A 5,695-nucleotide genomic window follows, 5' to 3' on the forward strand; every position below is an offset into this window, starting at 1 on the left:
GGCTCTCTATTGCTTCATTTTATTTAACATGTAAAATGCACTTGTCATCTTTGCTGGATCATCTTTTGGATATCTACATTTGTCTGAGATGCCTGGTTGTAGGCTTAGGCTTCCTTATTCCAACCTCTATGGTGTGATGACAGATAATATTAATTTTTCCTGAACCGTTTACATGCAAAACCATCTTATCATATCAAATTCAGAAATCTTAGCTGGAAAAGCAATGCCTTTATAGTCTGACACAAACTGTCCACAGCAATTTTATTTCCTGTTATTAGGATATAATAAATAAATAAATAAAAACTTAAGAAAATTTATGTATTTTAAAGGGAGCTACTTCTTTTTTTTTTTTTTCATTTTTCTTTTATTATTCATATGTGTATACAAGGCTTGGTTCATTTCTCCCCCCTGCCCCCACCCCCTCCCTTACCACCCACTCCACCCCCTCCCGCTCCCCCCCCCAATACCCAGCAGAAACTATTTTGCCCTTATCTCTAATTTTGTTGTAGAGAGAGTATAAGCAATAATAGGAAGGAACAAGGGGTTTTGCTGGTTGAGATAAGGATAGCTATACAGGGCATTGACTTACATTGATTTCCTGTGCGTGGGTATTACCTTCTAGGTTAATTCTTTTTGATCTAACCTTTTCTCTAGTTCCTGGTCCCCTTTTCCTATTGGCCTCAGTTGCTTTAAGGTATCTGCTTTAGTTTCTCTGCATTAAGGGCAACAAATGCTAGCTAGTTTTTTAGGTGTCTTACCTATCCTCACCCCTAAGGGAGCTACTTCTTGTTTTCTAATGGTTTGGTAAAGGATCTTGTAACATGTGGGTTTGGAATAAAGACAGCCCTAAATTCAAATCCTGACTGTGTGGCATTGGGCTAGTTATTTAACCTCTCACCACATTAGGGTCTTCATTTGTAAAAGGGCATGATACCATTCATAAGTTATGTACTGTATGACTTGAGCCTAGAATTGCTTGAGATACTAAGGATACTACACTTGAACAAGTGCCAGCCTTCTTGGAGCGTACATTAAGGAATTAAATTAAATAAATAAATAAGTGTTATAATTTTGGATAATGAAAATGTCACAAAGAAAATGAATCAGACTAATATGATAGAGAGTGACAGAGAATAAGAGTGGTAGGGAAGCCATGTTGATCAAGGCAGTCATGAACAGGTTCATATTTATACACATGAGATGACAATTTATGGCACATAGCACTGCCCTATGGATTCTTAACTATTATAATTTCCTTATTCTTGATTACTCTGAATTTAACCTCACACTATTCCCCTCTTTTGGAATGTGCTTCCTTTCTTGTTGTTCATATCCTATAACTTCCTCAAAGCATATTGGAAGTGTTGCTGCCTCCTCAGCCCTGCCTCTCATAGATTTACATCATGTATCTTGAAACCTCAAGAACCAAAATATTCTCACTTAAAAATATTTGTAGAGGATTGGCATTTAATCATGTGCAGCCTGTGATGTCTCTTGACGTACATTACTTTGAATTTTTGAGTTCCATCTATGAATATTTGTTTCTTCCAAGTAGACTTCAAGGAGAGGGCAAGGCTTTCATTTTAGACCTAAAAAGAGAGATTATATATACTAACAATATTTAATAAATTTTTGTTGATATATTAGCATAATACTTAGTAACGTTTGCCATAAGCACCCAATCAAGAAGGAATTATCCTGCATGTGAAATTAAATGACTTAGAGACCTGGGGATTGATATGGGAAGTTTGGATCAATATTTAGATTGGCATTCAAAGTTTGACTATGTGAACTCCCCAAAACTCTGAGATAAGTTCTTGTCCTCACTATGAAAATATTTTTTGTTATGCAGGAATTCAATTAAATAGGATTTTCTATACTTAGTAAAATTTTGTTTTATAATGACAAACATAATCCCACACACAGTGTACTGAGGGGGGTGGATAATGTTTACATTCCTAGTTTAAAATGCTGTTTATTTAAAGAGCATAGACAGTTTGAAAAGGACAGGAAGTTGGGACTGCATTATTGTTTTCCTGCATGAAAAGGAACCAAATAAAATGGCAACTGCAGCTCTTATGTCTGAACTGTCATCGCAATGAAACTGTGGTCTCTGAGTCACTTCCCAAATTGAGTAATTGCAGCCATGAAGACATGCTACAGTTTCCTCAGAAACAAGGAGTCAGTAACACCAAATTTTTGTATAAAGCATAGTCTACACTGCTCACACTTCTCTGTGTAATTCTCTTTTCATTAAATAAACTCTTGCCCACCAGATCAAACTCTTCACCACCTTTTCATGAACACAGGAAGGAAGGGCATGCATTTATCACACATTTGAGACTCAGTTATCATCTGTTTTTCTTTCAGGGATTTATCCAGGCTTTTTTTTTTAATGTTCCCTTTGGCTTTCTTAAACAAAACATGTTATTAAAACATATAGAAGCAAAGATTATGATAAAAAGAAACTAAAAAGTAAAAAAACAAGCCCAAAGAGTCAAAAATAAAAGCCATTGAAAAATCCATGACCCAGAAATAACCATTGCTCCATTGTTAACTTGCTCACACTAATTTCTATATACGTACATATGTAGGTTTATAAAAATTTTATTCAAATTATTGGTGATCTACTTTTCTGATACTAATGAATGGTGAATATTTTCCATGTCACCAAATAATCTACAGTAATATTGTTTTTATGGTTACCTATATCCCTTTTATAGATGTGCCTGAACACAGCCAATTCTTTCAATTTAGTCAATGTCGTCAATTTTATCCTAAACAGCACCATGCTGAATATAACCTGAGGCTTAATATTTTCTTGATTTTAGTTCTGATTCTTGCTTTATTTCAATGGTATGGGTTTGTTAGTGTGTATCTATGTATACATTTTAGGCATACCTCCTAAGCTACTGCTAACATTCAATATGTATCTATTGATCAACGATCCTTTATGTAAAGCCATTGGGGCCAGATGTACTTTCATAATTCAGAACTTTTAGCACTGGGAAATGTACAGTAGGTATCTAATATGTATTACATCACATCACTATTGGGGACCTTGAAAACAAACTTGTAAATATTTCTGAAATAAAATATATGAGCATTCACACTAAGTGAATAAGTAATCTCATGCTAATTTGAGTCATATGTCACCATCTAATAAATTTTGGCTTTAGTGTTTGAAAATATTTGGTTTTTAGATCTTCTTGAATGTTGCAATTGAGAATAAAGAACTGTGAACTTGTAGAACTGATAAAATACCTTCAAATTCAGGCTGATGCAAAGAAAGTCAAGGGATGAAAGTGTAACGCATTTTCATATTTCACACGTTCATACGTCTTAAGAGGACATTGGCACAGTGAATGAAGCCATTGTCATCAATAGGAGGCTCATACCAGTGGCCACACAAGATAGTGTCTAGTAGAGAATGTGCAGGACATGCAGAGAAAGTACCTCTAGCTGCTGGGTAATGATCCCAAATGAATGTCTATAATCACAAGCAAGACACTCAAGGTACGGCTCTTTGGAGCATCTGCAGCAGCCACAGTAACATGTGATGAGAATAGACTCTGAGTTGCTGCTTTCTGAAGCATATCCCTGGTCTAGCCTGCAGCACAAGAAGTAAGTTGGCAATCCCAACAGAAAAGAGTGGAAATCCTAATACTCCTAGGGATAAAGTGAAGAAAGATCAAATGAGCAAACAAGGCTTTTTTTCCCTATATTGTATGGAATGGAAGAATTAGACCACTAAATTGTATTAACAAGCATATGGTCAAGATGCCATAGATCTAGAAATCACTTGATTATTTCAAAATAACCAATTTTGAACTTAAACATTTCTAAGAGCTCCCCCCTCCCCCCTAGCGCCGCTCCGGCTGCACCGCGCTGGCTCCGAGCTCTGGGCTCCTGCTAAGCTAGAGCCGCCATCGTCTCCCTCCAGCCGCCATCATGATCATCTACTGGGACCTCATCAGCCACGATGAGCTGTTCTCCGACATTTACAAGATTCGGGAGATCGCGGACGGGCTATGCCTGGAGGTGGAAGCAAGATGGTCAGTAGGACCGAGGGTAACATTGATGACTCGCTCATTGGTGGAAATGCCTCCGCTGAAGGGCCGGAGGGCGAAGGTACCGAAAGCACAGTAATCACTGTGACATTGTCATGAACCATCACTTACAGGAAACCAGCTTCACAAAAGAAGCCTACAAGAAGTATATCAAAGATTACATGAAATCACTCAAAGGCAAACTTGAAGAACAGAGATCAGAAAGAGTAAAACCTTTCATGACGGGGACTGCGGAACAAATCAAGTACATCCTTGCTAATTTCAATAACTACCAGTTTTTCATTGGTGAAAACATGAATCCAGATGGCATGGTTGCTCTCCTGGACTACCGCGAGGATGGTGTGACCCCGTATATGATTTTCTTTAAGGATGGTTTAGAAATGGAAAAATGTTAACAAATTGGACAATTATGTTGGATCTATCACCTGTCATCATAACTGGCTGCTGCTTGTCACCACACAACACCAGGACTTATGACAAATGGGACTGGTGTCATCTTGAGCTCTTCATTTCTCTTGACTGTGATTTATGTGGAGTGGAGGCATTGTTTTTTAAGAAAAGCATGTCATGTAGGTTGTCTAAAAATAAAGTGCATTTAAACTAAAAAAAAAAGTCTCATGAAAAATTAAAAACTGTACATTCCAAATATCTTCTAAAGGAGAGAACTATTTATCCACAAACAAAGCTTTATGAATCATGGTTAATAAGCAGAAAAAAACTATCAATACTAATGTAAATGGATAGATTGCTTTACTCATAGGGAAAAATAACAATCCAACTGTCATTATCTTATTACAATATATTATATTACAGCATGATATAATGCTATGACATTTAGATGGGACTTTTCATTCAAAATGGTTGTCATCAGTTCCTGAAGTAGAGGGACCTGGAGGCTGGTGACAAGTCAGGAATTGGCACAGCCCCAGGAGAGAGATTCTATAGGACTTGTGGATGGTAGATGTGAAATGAAAAGAAATACAAGAAAAAGCAATTTTCTTGCTTTTGCTCATAGTCATATACACTAAAGTCTGCAAAGTTTTTCAGTGTGTACATGTAACTTTCTTGGTAAAATTTACATGACAAATCAATGGAAGCTTTGAGCCCCTTGTCTGGGAAGTGCATGATCATTTTGGCAGAGCAAAAAAATAAACATGTAAAAACAACCTCAAGTCAACAAAATATGTGATCAGTCACATATAATTAGCATTGATGCTATAGCATGGACAGTGTTGACATTAGCTAATTACCTTTGAAACTGAGGCAGAGCAAAAGCAACTATGAGCCAGAGTTCATAACTGACTCTAGGGTCTCAAGTTAGAGGACACTCAAGGGGAAGGTGGGGGGTAGAGAAGAAGCAGAGGAATGGCAGATGGCAGAATATAGGAAAACTAGACAGGCTCCATTCTCAGTGAGTTGCACACACAGTCACAAAATACCAATACTCTTGTCCTACTATTGTGGCAGTCTTGATGTTGGGACTTCGTCTTAAAAATGACAATTTTGATTCTATCATTTTAGAAGGTGAAGTTTTTGTTACAAAGACACACCAATAGTGGCTGGAGTTCATACACTTATATATGAAATAGAACAAAAACTGCTTCCAGTTGTTCTAAGTGACACAA

The 5,695-nt window shown here is 37.0% G+C and overlaps 1 pseudogene; it reads left to right on the forward strand.

Moving 5' to 3' along the window:
- Nucleotides 1–3,854: 3,854 nt before the first annotated feature.
- LOC109679596 (translationally-controlled tumor protein-like) lies at nucleotides 3,855–4,682 on the forward strand (annotated as a pseudogene).
- The last annotated feature ends 1,013 nt before the right edge of the window (nucleotides 4,683–5,695 follow it).

Source organism: Castor canadensis, chromosome 6 (assembly GCF_047511655.1).
Source record: "Castor canadensis chromosome 6, mCasCan1.hap1v2, whole genome shotgun sequence".
Taxonomy (NCBI): Eukaryota; Metazoa; Chordata; class Mammalia; order Rodentia; family Castoridae; genus Castor; species Castor canadensis.